The 16,683-nt window shown below is 41.5% G+C and overlaps 1 protein-coding gene across 1 annotated transcript in view; it reads left to right on the plus strand.

The window, feature by feature from the left end:
• SH3BGRL2 (SH3 domain binding glutamate rich protein like 2) overlaps positions 1 to 16,683 on the plus strand; it is a 63,380-nt gene that overhangs the window by 332 nt on the left and 46,365 nt on the right. The window lies entirely within an intron of this gene.

A 16,683-nucleotide genomic window follows, 5' to 3' on the forward strand; every position in this document is an offset into this window, starting at 1 on the left:
GCAGCACGTCCGGCCGCGCCAGCCGGCCCCCCCGCCAGGATCCACTCGCACTTGGACAATGAAAAGGGCGGGAGCAAAGGTAGAGTGGGGGACCCCGGGGTCCTACTTCCTTTGGTGTTAATTGCTCCCGATTTTGCACTTTCAGCCTGGTTAAGTTTTGTACGGGAGCTTTCTCGGCTGTTTAGTTTGCTAGCCTAGCTCATGAATGAAACAAGTTTAAGAGGGAATTGCTCTCCACCTACCCTTCCCTACCAAGTCCATTTCTTTAGTTTTATACCTGCGCAAAGAGAATGGTAAACCAGGTTTTTCCTGTTGTGCTAGGAATTTTTGTACTGTAAATATTTTTGCAGCTTTATGTAAATGTGTGTTTGGATTCTTCCCCCCGTAATGCTGTCGTCAGTTTCATCTGGGGGATATATAAGTGGTGGTCTCTTTAGTTACCGTAAGCTATTTCGTTTGGTCGATATTCTTGAATATTTTATTGAAACATTTTATTTTAGGAAGAGAAGTGAAATAGCCAGATGTCAGATTTTAAGGGAAATTCAGTAGTATACTTGATAGCCCCCTGAGTGAGACAGGTGGCGATATGTTTTACATGATTAAGACTTGGTTTTCATAGCTAATATTAAACTACAGATTTAAGAGGCTTTTTGGTGAGATATATAATACATATATAAATACATGAAAAAATGTAGTATTGATTGCTCAAACTTTGATCTGGCCAGTTAACTTCCCAGCAATTCAACCCAAAATTTGTTTCTGAAGCAGGTGGGATGGAGGACGGAATAGAATATTGTTTGCAAATCCTTATAAGCAACCGAGGCATTTTATTAAGAGGAAATCAACACTGTAGTATAAAAAGAACTCCCTTTTGCTGTAGGAACAATAGATGGGAAATGCCAACTTATCTTTAAATGCAGGCATGCTCTGGTCCCCAGACTCCTGATAGTTTTGGGGTTTCTAATTATTTGTGGCTGCTTAGTCATACCTGCCTTTTATAGACTTTTCCACTGAAACTACACTGCATGTGTTTGGAAACCCATACTGGTGTGTGGATACATTTTTTTTTTCAAATGCACTCCTTCATAAGAATGATACAAAGCCTTTGGTTTCGCCACCAATTTGCATGCTTCAATAATTGTTCCAACAGTATTTTTTTTTATTGCACCAGGGATGCTTTAATAGTATTAAGAGGTCTAGGCTATATTGAACAAGTCAAAGGCAGGACTTGAGGCAATTACTTGGCTTATCCTGTCAGTAGACAGTTTGTCAAGATAGTTCTGGAACCTCGTATCAATTCCATTAACAAATATTTATTTCCTGCCTGCTATGTGCCTTTTTAATTTATTTTTATTTTTAAAATATATTTTATTGATTTTTTACTGAGAGGAAGGGAGAGAGATAGAGAGTTAGAAACATCGATGAGAGAGAAACATCGATCAGCTGCCTCCTGCACATCTCCCACTGGGGATGTGCCCGCAACCCAGGCACATGCCCCCGACCGGAATTGAACCTGGGACCTCTCAGTCCGCAGGCCGACGCTCTATCCACTGAGCCAAACCGGTTTCGGCATGCCTTTTTTATTTTAAAATTTAATGTTCTGTGCTTTGCTCATGAAGCTAGACTTGAGAGAACCATGTGTTTTGTTTTGTTTTTTAATTCTCACTCGAAGACATACTTACTGATTTTAGAGAGAGGGAGTGGGGTGAGGGAGAGAGAAATATGGATGGGTTGCCTCCCATACAATCACAACCTAGGTATGTGCTCTGATCAGTAATCGAACCTGCACCTTTTGGTGTACGGGATGATGCTCCAACCAACTCAGCTAACCTGGCCAGGGCAAGAGACCTAAGATTTAATGCAGTCTCTGACTAGTAGTATAAGCTTGGATAAGGTGTTCCATCTCTGCCTGAGTTAGCCTTCTATAGAATGAAGAATTGTGTGATGAATAGCTCAGAATTACACTCTAGCTTTATAATGCTTTGACTTCATCAGTTGGGTAAATGTGGATAAACCCTAGTAACAGCTTCTTTTACTTTAGCAATATATATATTAGCCTCAAAGTGAATTTATTTTCCCTTTACTGTGATGTCTCAGGTCCTCTCACCACCCACCTGGTAGTATGTGTCTTGACACGATTTGATTTGAGCTGGAAGACATGCTCTGTTATCACATGTGTACAGCCCATAAACATTAATTATCCACTTGATGGACCCCATCTTTTCAAGTCTCAGTTAATCCTCAGTCATCAAGTCTCTCCAACTCTAATATCTCCTATATCAATACACAGTTTTTCTGTAATTATATGATACTAGAGGCCTGGTGCATAACATTTGTGCACTGGAGCGGGGAGGAGCCCTCAGCCTGGCCTGCGCCCTCTCACAGTCTGGGATCCCTCTGGGGATGTCCGCCTGCCGGCTTAGGCCCAATCCCCCCCGGGGATCATGCCTAAGTCAGCAGTCAGATATCCCTCTCACAGTCCAGGATTCCTGCAGCCAGGACCCCTCGTTCCTTACTGTCCACCTACAGCGGAGGTGGGAGAGGCTGCTGCCACCACTGCTGCCTGGCTTCTGGCTGAGTAGCGCTCCCCAAATGGGAGCACACTGACCACCAGGAGGCAACTCCTGCACTGAGCATCTGCCCACTGGTGGTCAGTGCATGTCATAGCTACTGGTCGTTCTGCTATTCAGTTGATTTACATATTAGGGTTTTATTATATAGGATTGATGGTTTTGGCAATGATAACTTTATGCTTATATACAAGAATGGTGATTTCCAAGAGATAATGAAATTGTTTAAACAACTTTATGCAGGAAATATATTAATATGAATTTCTAATTTAAAAGCATTGAAATCAGTTAGTTCGGTTGGGGAGGCGAATGGGGCTTATGGCATTGAGCTATATTAAGCTTTGAAGGCATCGCTGTAATGTTTTCCCCCCAGGAGTGGTGTGTTGACCATTGGCGATGTTTTATTACCAACAGTGAGCAGCAAGTGCATGGAAGAACAGATAATTTGATTCCCAAGACAGTTTGATTTTAGCTGAAGTTTATTAAACCTCAAAGGAAGAATGTGACTAGAATTAGACTTAGCTAAGTAAGTCCCAGGAATTTCTAAAAAAATGCTCTGCCCCAATCAACAGTAGATTCAAACTTTCTATTTAGAGTAAATGCTCATCGTACGTATTCTGATTTCCCTGAACTCTCTGGCTTACAACACATAACAGTGGTAGTTGGAGTAATTAATGCAAAAGAGTCATAGCCCTTTTATCCTCCCCGGCTCCAGGTAAGATGTGCTTTTACTAGGAAATAAAAATGATGACACAATATTATGGTATGGACACCTGAAAAACCAGATTTCTTGTGCAGCTGATAAGGTTGCTGTCATTCATATTGTAGTGAAGGACATTTTACTTCAGTCCTAGGAAAATACTATATATTATCTTGGTTGTATACGTAAAAGGGGAGGTCTTAGTAACTTTATGCAGGAAATATATTAATATGAATTTCTAATTTAAAAGCATTGAAATCAGTTAATTATTTCATTCATTCATTTCATTCATTCAATAAGTATTTTCTAAGTGTTTGCTGCTTGCATAGCTCCGTCTTTGGTCTTGTGGGGAACTAGAGGAGAATAGGGGTGTGGTCTCTGTCCTCAAGGAATTCATGTGGGGACCAGGTGGGAAGATAAGATAGGAAAGATAAAACCGTCCATAATAAAGTACAGCCCAAGGACACATGCCTCTTTCAGGAACATTCTTACCAGAGATAGAAATAATATAGGCAGCAGAGGGATGCATTGCAGGATGTCAGATAAGGGGGAAATGTGCCAGAAATCATGAAATATGCATGTGGGAGCCTTAGGCAGATGGCAGGGAGAGGGATTGAGTTAGATTTGGAGCCTGGGAGACAGCGCATAAGCCCACCTTGTTCAGACTGGAGAGGGAGGAGCTTTGGGTAAGCGACAGCAGTCAGCAAGGTCCCCTTGGACCCCTTTTGAGGAGACAATAGACAATAGATTCTAAGTTCTTGAAAGAAGCCCATAATAACACACAAACTCCAAGATACTAACTCCAAAAACTCCATAGTACTATGTCTCAGAGATGTCTTCAGTATCTGCAGCTTGCATGCTCTCTGGAGCCTTTTGTCACCAGGGAATGAGGTACTCTGTGACAGGGAGGGACCCCTGGTATGTGATTTCAGAAAAACACCCCTGTCCCCCTTGCGTTGACTAAAATTTCTCAAAAAAGAAATAAAGTCTTGTAATCCTCCGTAAAGTTCATGGGCTCGCTCTGGTCAGTGTGGCTCAATTGAGTGAGCATGTCGTCCCCTGTACCAAAAGATTGTGGGTGTGATTCCCTATCATCAGAGTATGGCACATGCCTGAGTTTCAGGTTCATTCCTGGTAGGGGGCATACAGAAGGCAGCCTCTTATTTTGGTGTTTCTCTTCCTCTCCCTCTCCCTTTCTTTCTAAGGAAAAAGGTTCATGGGCTCAGTGAGATTTTTAGTGAAGGCCACCCACGTAATTTCACAAAGATGGACATTTGGACATAGAGATTTAGCGGCTTGCCCTGAGATCATTTATGTCAGTTAAGGCAGAGCTAAACAGTAAACGGAAGCCAGGTCTCCTGACTCCTGAATATATTCATACGTATGTTCAGTCAGCGATGCATCCATGCATGCATGGATTGAGTCTTGCATTCATCAATCACTGAAAACCTACTAAACACCAGGCTCTGTGTTAGGTGGTAGGTGGTAAATATGTATGTGAGGGTCAGGAGAACAGGTTTAAACTGTGCCTGAGTGGCACAAATCAATGCTGACTTGGGATGCAAACCATTTAATCAAGGAGAAAGAGGGATTCACCGCCTTGGGAGATGTTTCCATAGGCAGGGTGAAATGCGCTAGACTACAGTATGTCCGTGGGTGTTGGAGAGGAACCTTTACCGAGAGCAAAAGTTACAGAGAAATTGAAAGCAATGTCGGAAAACATGGAGCTTTGCCCGGGGCTGCATCTATGTTTCCAAGGAGAGGTGAGAATGGTGGGAGAACACATAGAAACTATACTCAGAGTTGTCTTGCTCTTTGCAACCGTGGAAAGCATACTGAAATGCTTTGCATGACTTGTAACTATTTTAAACATCAGTGATCAGTAAGGCATCTCCACAGAAAGTATTCAGTGAAGCGTCATTCTTGTGAGGAAGCCATTGAAAGGAGTTCCAAGGCAGTTAAAGTCAGGATGTGACTGTAGAACAATTGGGCATTAATTCCAAGGTGATTCTAAGGCTGGAAGGAGTTTGTAAGGGTAAGCCTGGGCTCATTAGCATCTTTAACTCATTGATCTTCAGAGTCATACGGCAAGGTAGTTATTTATTCCCATTGTACAGTTGAAGAAACTGAAAATTAACTGACCTGATACGATCATATACAGCAGAAGGTGGGGCCCTGAGTCAAACTCTGGTGGGCAGGTGGCTGCAAAGGTTCTAGAGCAGAAGTTCTCTGTGTGGACACTGTGGTGCCCAGGGCAAATGAAAGTACTAGGAATACTGGATATCCTGCAGTATGATGGACAGTCCCCCATAAGATCCGCCCCAGACAAAATATCAGTGGCACCCAAGGAGAAACAGTGCCGAAGGGCATTAGCAGGGGAAGGTGTGAAGTCAAGTTCCAGACTAGATGGGCGCAAACACGAAATGATCAGAAGCAGAAATATGTTGAGACTCAAGGAAAAGGATGGGATTGTAAGAGAAGGTCAGGCTGGAAAAGCATGTGTATTAGTTTCTTAGGGCTGGCTACTTTAGTTTCCTTTGTAAATTAACAAAATACCAAAAACAGGGTTGGGTGGGGGTGGGGGGGCTTAAACAACAGGAACTTGTCTCTCGGTTCTGGAAGTTGAAAGTCAAGGGCCCAGTGCCCGCAGGGTTGCCTCTTCCTGAGAGCTGGAAGAGAGACTCTTGTTCCTACCTTTTGATGGTTTGCTGGCAAACTTTGGGTTTCCTCAGCACGTAGATATATCGCCATGGTATCTGCTTTCATGTTCACATGGTGTACTTGAGTGCCTGCCTGTCTCTGTGTCTAAATTTCCCCTTTTTATAAGGACACAGTCATATAATTAGAGCCTACTCTCTAAAGACCTCATCTTAACTTGGTATCTGCAAAGACGCCATTTCCAATAAAGCCACATTCATCACGGCTTGGACTTCAACATCGTTTGGGGACACAATCAGACCCATAACAGCATGTAATATGAGGGTTGAAATAGAAAGACCAATTGGTGGAATTTCCCCCCTTTAATTGGAAAAATTTTTGAGCGGATTTCTTGAATCTTAAAGGCAGCTTTTGGGTATATAATTATATGGAATTGTAGTCAATGTATAACGTCTGTTGTTGGGAAGGGAGATTTCTTAATATTCCAAGTGAATACCTCACCTCAGTCATTTTAGTTTATTTTAATATTCCCCCAATGTGATATTTTTCATTCTATAATAAGATTTCAAACTTGTAAATATAAATATAATCAAGGTCATGGACTCCTTTATGAAATTAGGGGCTTTTTCCCCATTTGTTTTAGGATACTTGCAATAAACATTTCTATCTGAGAAAATGAAATTTTGGCAAATATTTATAATATGAAGTATAAGGTGGTTTCCACATTTCAGAAATGTGAAAAGATTACTTGAGTCTTTTTTTCTGTTTTTCAAATTTTTTTAATCAAAAATAGAAAAGGAAAACAGCAGTTAACAGCCACAATATTTTTAATTTAATTTAAAAAGGCCCACCACTTGCATCTATAGATGCTTATGGTGTACAAATGGATAACGGGGGAAAAAACCTCAACAATGCAGTAGAAAGCAGTGTAAGATACTAACTCCAAAAAATATTTCTTTAGATTTTTTAATGTTTAGTTTATAAAAAGTTCAGAAATAAATTGTGTGGGTGTTTTGTTTTGTTTTTTCCCCAGCAAAGTTAGAATTGTGCAACGGATTAGAAAAAGTCTAGTCTTAGTGAATATTTCCGTTTTAAAAATAAAAATTAGCATGATGTACTGTTCATTATATATAAAAGTTTAAAATACTTTATTTTGGAATGCAAATTTTAAAAATATAATAGAAAGTTATTAGTTAAGCTGTTAAATGTCCATTTTTTAAAGTTACTCTATGAACTCTAAACTCAAAGACCTTTTTAGATTTCAGCAATTTTTCATCAGGAATCACTCTAGTCTGCGTGATTGTAGATGTAGAGTTAATAGAAGTTCAGTTTTTCTGAATTAAAGTGCATTCCTGTATTCACTATTTTTCTGATTAAATTTTGTTATGCTACTTATTCATTATGCAAAAAAGGACCTTAGCTTCCCAAATTAGAAACTTAGTGAATATTTTTCTGTGAAATGGCAAATGCTTATTAATATTTGGGGGAAATTTTTCACTTCTGATTATGTACAATTTTCTTTTGGGGTCCTCTTTATAGATGCAGCTTAGAAACATGTCCTTGAACCTTGCTGTTGAGTGGGTTTTTAGCCCAGTAGTGATAAGTATGTACTATTGCCTAGTTTTGGGGGGTGGTTGGGGTGGCGGGGAGAAGTGGGGTGGGGAAGAAGAGTGGGAGATTGGTAGCCTGTACCAGCCGCATACAACTGGCCAGTCTAGTTTAAGGCGGTGCAATTTCCCTTCTGTCTTCTTCCTGGGCTTATCTGCATTTATCTGCTAATTACTGGCTAATTACTTCGGAACTGGACTGTGGTAATTTAAAGTTAGTGTTGTTATTTCTTTTATGTTGGATTGTTTCTTCTCTACACTCTAGAAAAGAAATCAACCTAGGAAAAGCACTTAATTGGAGGTTTCCCTTTTGGACTCATGACAGCTTTGCTGTAAGATCGAAAGCTGGACTAGATGCTGGCAGACTGACTCTGCCTACAGACCCAGGTACTTTTAGGCTGGTGCAGCCCTTGGGAAACTCCAGAACAATATGGTTGGCCCCCTGGATCTGGTTCCCTCGGTTGCCATTGGCAGCTTATTTATTCCTGAAGGGACCTGAATCCTTCAGGCTGGCTCAGTATCTGGCAGAACCCCAAAGAGGGTTTCCTGGAACTGACCCCAGCAAGTGGAAAAGCAGGGTGTTTGCACATCAGGGAGTGTCTGCCTTGCTGTGGGACCTCTGTGGGCTCTCTGCCAATATTGCTGCAGAGCTCCAGGAGCCGGAAATGGAACGCTGGCTGGGACTAAGGGCAGAGGGTTCTAAGTATTTCAGGATGCGTTTTCCATTTCATACTGGTAATGGCCCAGATCAGGAAATGGCTTTTTGACGTCTTCAATCTAGTGGCTTTGGGAGTGGAGGATTGAGTGTTAAGAGAGACCCAATTAGGTGACTTGCTTGACAAGTCAGTTGAGATATTTCGTAAATGCAGATAGAATTAAAGTAAGCAGCTATTGATGTACACCAAACCACTATTATAGTCAAAACAAAGCAAAGCAAAAACCCCAAAGTAACAACAAACACAGTAACTCAATTACTTTTGAGTAATTGGTTTTCCTTCTGTGGCTTGCATAAAGAGTGGGAGTGTAGTGTTCTTCATTCATGACATTCCCGTATGGATTGAAGTTGACTGGTTTTCTGCTTTGGTAACTATAGTCATTAGGACAGTTCCTTTGCATGGGAATTGGCCATTTCTCTAAACCTGGATCCCTCATTGATAGGAGTTTTGGGTTGCACTGCCCTTTTATAATTTTTTTTTAAATCCTCATCTGAGGATATTTTTTTCCATTGCTTTTTAGAGAGAGTGGAAGAAAGGCAGAGAAAGGCTGGGAGAGAGAAACATCGATGTGAGAGTGACACATCAATTGGTTGCCTCCCGCATGAGCCCTAACCAGGGTGGGGATCTATCCTGCAACCTTAAGTACATGCCCTAGACCAGAACTGAACCTGTGACCCTTACTTGTATGGGCCGAAATTCCAACTGCTAAGCCACATTGGCCAGGGTTGCTCTGTCCTTTCATAATAAACTACTTCCTAGCCAAAGTAGGTGTTTGGATGAATATCTGCTGTTATTTAATCTGCAGTCAGTTTATATTCAACCCACGTGCCTACTTCTGCCCCATCTATGGACTTTTTATCATTGGAGGGCAGGGTTCCCTCGTGGGTAAGGCAGGGACTGAGCTCAAATCTTAGCTCTGCCATTGATGAGGGATATGGCATTAGGCAAGTAACCTCAGCTTCTTCATTTGTAAAACTGGAATAGGTGTGGTACCTTCTGTGTAGGATTGCCATGAGCTTTGAATGAATGAAGTATTCCACATAAGGTATTTAAGAGAGTGCCCAAGTACTTAGTGTATGTGATCTATTATTTCTATTATATCATCAGCAATAGTAGTAATAGCAGGAATAAAAATAACAATTATAACTTTGGATCATGTAAGATCTTTAATTATCAAAATATTGTGTACAGTACATAGAACTTACTAAGCTGAGTGTGCATGCTGGTATAGTTTTTGGAGAGTTTTATAAATTTAAATATAAAAAGTTTTCAACTGAAATTTGAATAAATAAACATTACAATTTGAGGTCATTCCCCACACAAACCACTTTATTAGAGTTCTGTAATTTTTGAACATGCATATAGGTAAATAGCATGTTGTGCATGAGTCACTAAACCATATGTATTCACTGCCTACAAAGTACTCACTACTATGCAAATGGATGCCATTCTCTGCTGTACATAGGACCTGATTTTAGACTTCTGGCTTGATTTAAAGCTTTCCAAACTTGGCAAGTCGATTTCAACCCAATGACAGCTCTGGCTGATGGATGGTGGCTGCCTGGAGAGCTGGGAGAGGGGTTTTGGAGCCTTGTCTGGGAAACAAGTGGTGTGATTGACTGTTGCTGTCTTCTCCGGCACCAGAGGAGTGAGGACCCGGGCTGTGCCAGCCATTGTCTTAGACTCTGTGTAGTTGAACTCTAGCTTTCAGACTTGTGTAACTGAATGTAAACTATGTGGAGTCTGAGAAAAATATGAGACACCAAATTGAATTGATGGGTAACATCCTCTCCAAACACCTCACCCCAAATTTTGGGGTAAGGATGGTAGAGAAGGGCCAGGATTTCTGTGTTTAATGAAGATGAGTGAAACTTCGCAGGAAGGACGGTGATTACCTTGACTGTGAAACTGAACGCTGAATCTTGATGCTTGTGACATGTAGGTGGGGTGCTATCAGAGCTGGCAGATGGGCAGGTGGATGGTGGTAAGAGGTAAAGGTGGCTTCGTGGGAAAAGGTGGTGGAGACAGGAAAGGGAGAAAGACACTGCAATAGGTGGACTCTAGAATGTGACTCTCCCATGCAGAGCCTTGGGGCACCGAAAGGCGAGGTTCAGGTGAACAATGAGTGTTTACCTGTGCCCAGCAATGTGATAGGACTTTCCCTGCAGGTTACTTAAACTTATAATGACCCTATAAAGTGAAGTTTATTATACCTGTTTTACAGATGAGAATACTGAGGTACAGAGTGATTAAGTAGCTAACATGCCTAGGATCATTCAGCTCAGTGAATCCATATTTGAATGCCTGTCTTCTGATTTTGTGTTCAGTACTTTTTTCACTACCCCACATTGCCCACCAGAAGGGCCTACAAGCAGAGACCAGTGAGAACCTGGGTCGTGCTGACCCAGAAAGCTGGCTAGGATAACAGTGTGAGCTCAAGCTCAAGCTAAAGAAAGGGGAGGGACAGGACCCCTCTGGAAGAGTTCCAGGGGTTCCCACTCAGCTGTTGAGCAGTTATTCTAGGCACACTGTCCCCTGGCATGAGAAAGCAGTGGCTTCGCTCTGCAGAGACTGGTCATGGCTATAAAGAATATGGGTTGAAATGGAAAGCAAATGTGTGATCATCATCCTCATCATAACAACTGCCATTCACACCATGCACAGGAAGTACTCAGGGCTCTTTTGTTTGGTATTTTTATTTCTTAAAAGTAATTTGGCATGGTAGCCATTCATATTCTCTCTCTCTCTCTCTCTCTCTCTCTCTCTCTCTCTCTCATAGAAAACTGCTGAAGTTCAGAAACTTTAAATAACCTGCCTTGTCATAGGTTCCAGAAGGCCCAGACACTCAGACCCATGCCATCCTATTTCCAAATGGCCATGTCCCTGAGGAAGGAATCGGAGATTAAAGAGAAATTAGAATAAGCAGTGCTCTGAAGCGACTGTGGAATATTTTGTTGGATGTCCTGATCCAGATTTGCTTCCAATATGATTCTCTTGCTTTTGTGTGATAAAGTTGAGTAGAACCAACTTGATGAGTTGAACTGGGGGGAATAGAGGAAGGGATGGGCGTGTAATAGGGTGATATGGGAGAAGGGAAGGTTAGCCTTGTGGCTAGAACCCAGGGATGGGGTCAGGGGCAGAGATATTTAATCTCTTGGGACAAACTGCAGTGGTGGGAGTGTGTGCCCTCATTCTATTCATCTTGGATCCTGTGCTCCTGGGTGACATGTTCTCCATGGGCTGATGAGTTCGTTTTCTACCCTGTAGATAAAGTTTATCAGTATATTGCAGCTTACTGTGGGAGTTCAGTACAAGAACGAGTAGAAAGTGGGAGGCCAGAGTTAGGGCTATCCCTGGTTGAAGGGTAGGTAAGGAGGGCCTGTGGGAGTGCAGGCAGCTGCTGTGTGTAAAAGGAATAATGTAATGAACACCCACAGGAAGGCAGGAGTAGGTACGCAAAGCCACTGTTCATACACATCACAGAGATCAGCTTCTTTACATGTAATTTACAGAGAGAGCCTCATAAACTTAGTAAATAGAAGAAATTTTTATGGTACAAACAAGGTAATAAGTGGAAAGAATGTGGATTTTAGGAGCACAAAGACCTGGGTACAAATTATAACTGGTACCCTAACCAGCAGGTAGCTTAGTAAGTCTTTTAATTTCTCTGGATCTCAGCATCCTTTACAATTTGTAAAGTTGTTAGAGTTTATTAAAATGCCAGCCATTAATAATACCATGAATTTCATTTAAATTTAAGCCAGCAATAATTCTCTTGTCTTTTGTGAATTCTCAATTTTAAATGAGCTATTAAGATTTAATTAGCCCTGCTGGTGTGGCTCACTGGTTCAGTGTGGATTCATGCACCAAGAGGTTGCTGGTTCGATTCCTGGTCATGGCAAATGCCTGGGTGTGGGCTCTATCCTTGGTGGGGAGTATGCAGGAGGCAGCCAACTGATGTTTCTATCTCTCCCTCTCCCTTTCTAAGAATCAATAAAAAAATAAAATAAAAAAATATTTAATTAAAGAGCCCTGGTCGGTGGTGCTTAGTGGTTAGAGCATCGGCTCTCATAACAACTACCATTTACACCATGCATAGGAAGTACTCAGGGCTTTTTTGTTTGTTATTTTTATTTCTCAAAGTAATTTGACCTGGTAGCCATTCATATTCAATATCCTCCCTTGCATGCTTGCTCTCTCGCTCTCTCACTCTCTCGCTCTCTCTCTTTCTCTCTCTCTCTCTCTCTCTCTCTCTGTCATAGAAAACTGCTGAAGTTCAGAAACTTTAAATAACCTGCCTTGTCATAGGTTCCAGAAGGCCCAGACACTCAGACCCATGCCATCCTATTTCCAAATGGCCATGTCCCTGAAGGATTGCAGGTTCAATTCCCAGTCCCAGGGGCTTGCAGGAGGCAACCAATCGATGTATCTCTCACACATTGATGTTTTTCTCTCTCTTCCCCTTCCTCCCTCCCTTCCACTCTCTCTAAAATTCAATGGAAAAAATATCCACAAGTGAGGATTAACCAAAAAAAAGAGAAAAGATTTAATTAAAGAAAAAAAGTCCTTGTAATCAGACAGTGGGACCTGAGTTTTATTGAAATGCATTTAGAAGATATGAAACTGACATTGTTTATTAGGGTTAGTGAAGGTTCCTGGCTGAAACCCCTTTGTTTTTAACTTAATACTGTGTTTTAATTTTTTTTTTTTTTTAGCCAAGATTTTTACTAGGAGTTTCATTCTCTCTCTCTCTCTCTCTCTCTCTCTCTCTCTCTCACACACACACACACACACACACACACAACATAACACAATATTCCCTATTCTTTTTAATTATCCAAAGATCTCTTAACCCCAGTGCCTCCCTTGATCAGGGAAGGGATCTGTTGGAGCTAATTAGTGGTGACCCTTTCATCCAAGCATGTACCCTTGGGGTGTCCACAGTTCTCCGCCATTCCCACCAGCTTCCCTATTTTGAGCCATTTGTTACAGGGCTTGTGAATTTTTTTCTTATAATAGAACGTATTTCTTGGCATTTATGTCTTATCAAAAGTGAGAAAACACAAGATTATATTGAGAGGGTTACGTATATTTCATGAAAAATGGGAGCCAGTGAAAGTTGTGTTTTTTTTTTTTTTGGAAGGAAGGAAATAATTGTCCTAAATGATTATTAGGTGTTTGTTGGCTTCATTCCTTCAATGTTAACTGCCTGACTGCTTCGGGCATTTGAATATGTATTCCACTCTCTGTGGAAGTTTATTATTATGGGGGGCACAAAGTGTCTCTATTTCCTATGTGTGCTTGGTGCTAGCCTCCCAGCCACTCTGTCACCTCAGAATTGCTGTTTGAGGTCATTATACTCTAGGGCAGAACTTCCTTGAAAAGCTTGGAGGAGAAGCTGATCACACCCCAAACCACAGTTTATCACCGTGGTCACTATTGACAATTCTTTGTCGCGGAGGTTGTCCTGTGCGTTGTAGTCATAGAACAGCATGCCGGTCTCTACCTGCTGGTTGCTAGTAGTACCCCTGCTCCCCAAACAACCCAAAACTTCTCCAGATATTCTCAGATGTCCCCTGGGGAACAAAATCAGCCCTGGTTGAGAACCCCTGCTCTGATCTATGGTAGTAGAGAGAAAGTATGCACAATATGATGAGACTCGGATGGCCTCAGAACTAGAGGAGACTGAAGAGATAGGTCATTTAATTCATCTTATGATGAGGTGTGAGCCGTTAAATGACTAGTTCAAATTCACACTGCTTGTCCTGATACTTCTAGAGCAGTGGTTCTCAACCTTCCTAATGTCACGACCCTTTAATACAGTTCCTTGTGTTATGGTGACCCCCAATTTCATTGTTACAAATTGAACATAATTAAAGCATAGTGATTAATCACAAAAACAATATGTAATTATATATGTGTTTTCCGATGGTCTTAGGCGACCCCTGTGAAAGGGTCGTTCGACTCCCAAAGGGGTCGTGACCCATAGGTTGAGAACGGCTGTTCTAGAGCAGCACACTGTGAGCCTAAAGTACTGCATTGGGAGTTGGAAGACTTGGCGTCTGGTTCTGGTGATGCCATTTAATTAGCTTTATGTCTTTGGACAAGAAACTTTCTCTGGGCTTCAGGTTTTTCTTCATGTTGTTTTTGTTGTCTGGTTGACATATGTCATATACCATGAAATTCACCCTTTTCAATTGTATATTCAGTGGCTTTTAGATTCACTGTGTTGTGCATCCATCACCACAATCTAATTCCAGAATCTTTCATCACCCCGAAAAGAAACCCCAAGCCCAAGCCCATTAGCTGTCACTCTCCATTCCTTTCTGTCTCCAGCCCCTGGCAACTACTTTCTGTCTCTATATATTTGCATATTCTGGACATTTCATTTAAATAGAATCATACAATATGTGCCCTTTGAGTCTGGCTTTTTTCACTTAGCATAATGTGTCTAAGTTCATGCATGTAGAATGTATCAGCACTTCATTTCCTTATATGGCTGAATAGTATTCCGTTGTATGAATATACCATATTCATTCATAAGTCGATGGATATTTGGGTCGTTTCCACTTTTGGGCCATTATAAATAATGCTTCTGTGAATAGTTATGTACAAGTTTTGGTGTGAACATATGTTTTCATTTCGCTTGGGTATATACCGAGGAGAATTGGTGGTTCATATGGTAACTCTATATTTAACTATGTGAGTAACTGCCAAATTGTTTTCCAAAGCAATTTTAATTTATATTTTCACTAGTAATTATGAAGGTTCCAGATTATCTACATCCTTACCAATACTTGTTATTGTCTGTCTTTTAGATTATAGCCATTTTAGTGGTTTAGCTTTTGTTTTTGTTTTTTTAAGAGCTCTTCTAGCTCTGAGGTTTTTATTTTCTTTTATTCCATACATAAGCCAATATAAGTAAGACAGAATCCAGTCTTTAAGGATATATATTTTGGAAATTAATTGAGTTAATCAGTTCTCATATTTTTACGAGCGCCGTCTATTGTCCATTGTTTAGTCATGTTCGAGATGCAGAATGAATAGCTTTACTCTACCTTTGCCCCTCTCCCCCCAGCTACTTCATAATCTGACTATGTTGAGGGGGGGGCAGGGAGAGATGAACATGAACACAGAAAGCAGAGAACAACAGAGTTAGGTGGAATACAGTAACCAGGTGGAATACAGTGGCCAGGTGGAATACAGTAGTCAGGTGGAATACGGTGCTAAAGTTATCTCAAGGCCAGGTGTGTTTATTTGGATAAGGGCAAAGAAAGTCATATTCAGAGCTAGACAGAAAAAAAGCATCTCTTGATTTGGGAAGGTGGCTGATTTTAAGATTTTGTGCCAAAATATTTTGTATTAGCTTGTGAACTGGAGCAGATGTCATTCCCCCGTTCTTTTCCGGCAGACATGAGTTTGATTTGCATGCCCATGCTGCCCTTTGTTTTAGAGGCGATGACTCCCTTTCCGTGGCTGTTTCCTGTAGTGGGAGAGGAAGACAAATGGGTGCTCTATCGTTCCTTCCACAGTGATATTTTAGTGAGCTTGGCTCAGGAGATACTTAACAGGAACAAGATGATTAGTAGTTCACCTTTTGAATTCCTTTTCCATTAAAGTGGGGAGGGAAGCCTTATCCTTTTAAGAGATTAAATTTGTGTGTTAGGTTCAGAAAGCTCAGAAAAACCTCCTTGGTCCCTGAGAGCTGACAGCTTCAAGGCCAAATATTTAGTCTAAAATTTGGGGCCCTCTGTGATCCGATTCTGACCTCCCTTTGCAGCATTTTCTCTCACTGTTCTTTGGACTGCTATGCAAATACACCGGGCTCTTTTCTCCCTGCCTTCCGTGCCTTTTCTCATGTCATTTTCTTTGCCTTGACGTTGCTCACCCTCCAGCAATGTCAGAGTCCGCTCTTTTATTAGAAGCCGATGCCAATAACATTTTCCAGTGAAGTGCACCCACACCGCCCCCTTCCTCCCTCGCCCTCCAGTCTGGGGGGACCCTGCTTCCCGAGCCCTTCATGGCTCAGCCTGAGAACTTCTCTCTTGTGGCCTCAATACAATCTGCCCTTGGATGTAAGTATTTTGTACCCAGATTGTTTGAACTGTAAGCTCTAAGTTCTCTGAGGTCAGGGACTATTCCATCTTTTTATTCCTCCAAGTTTCCTATTAGAAAACATGGCACATACAGTATTTATTGAACAAGTGAAAAAAAATACTGTTTCTGTAGCTTCTACTATATCAAAAATATAAAGCTGTGTCAGGAATATAAAGCTATGTCACCCTAACCGGTTTGGCTCAGTGGATAGAGCGTCAGCCTGCAGACTGAAGGGTTCCAGGTTCGATTCCGGTCACGGGCATGTACCTTGGCTGCGGGCATATCCCTGGTGGGGGGTGTGCAGGAGGCAGCTGATTGATGTTTCTCGCTCATCG

The sequence above is a fragment of the Myotis davidii genome, unplaced genomic scaffold (assembly GCF_000327345.1).
Source record: "Myotis davidii unplaced genomic scaffold, ASM32734v1 scaffold104, whole genome shotgun sequence".
Taxonomy (NCBI): domain Eukaryota; kingdom Metazoa; phylum Chordata; class Mammalia; order Chiroptera; family Vespertilionidae; genus Myotis; species Myotis davidii.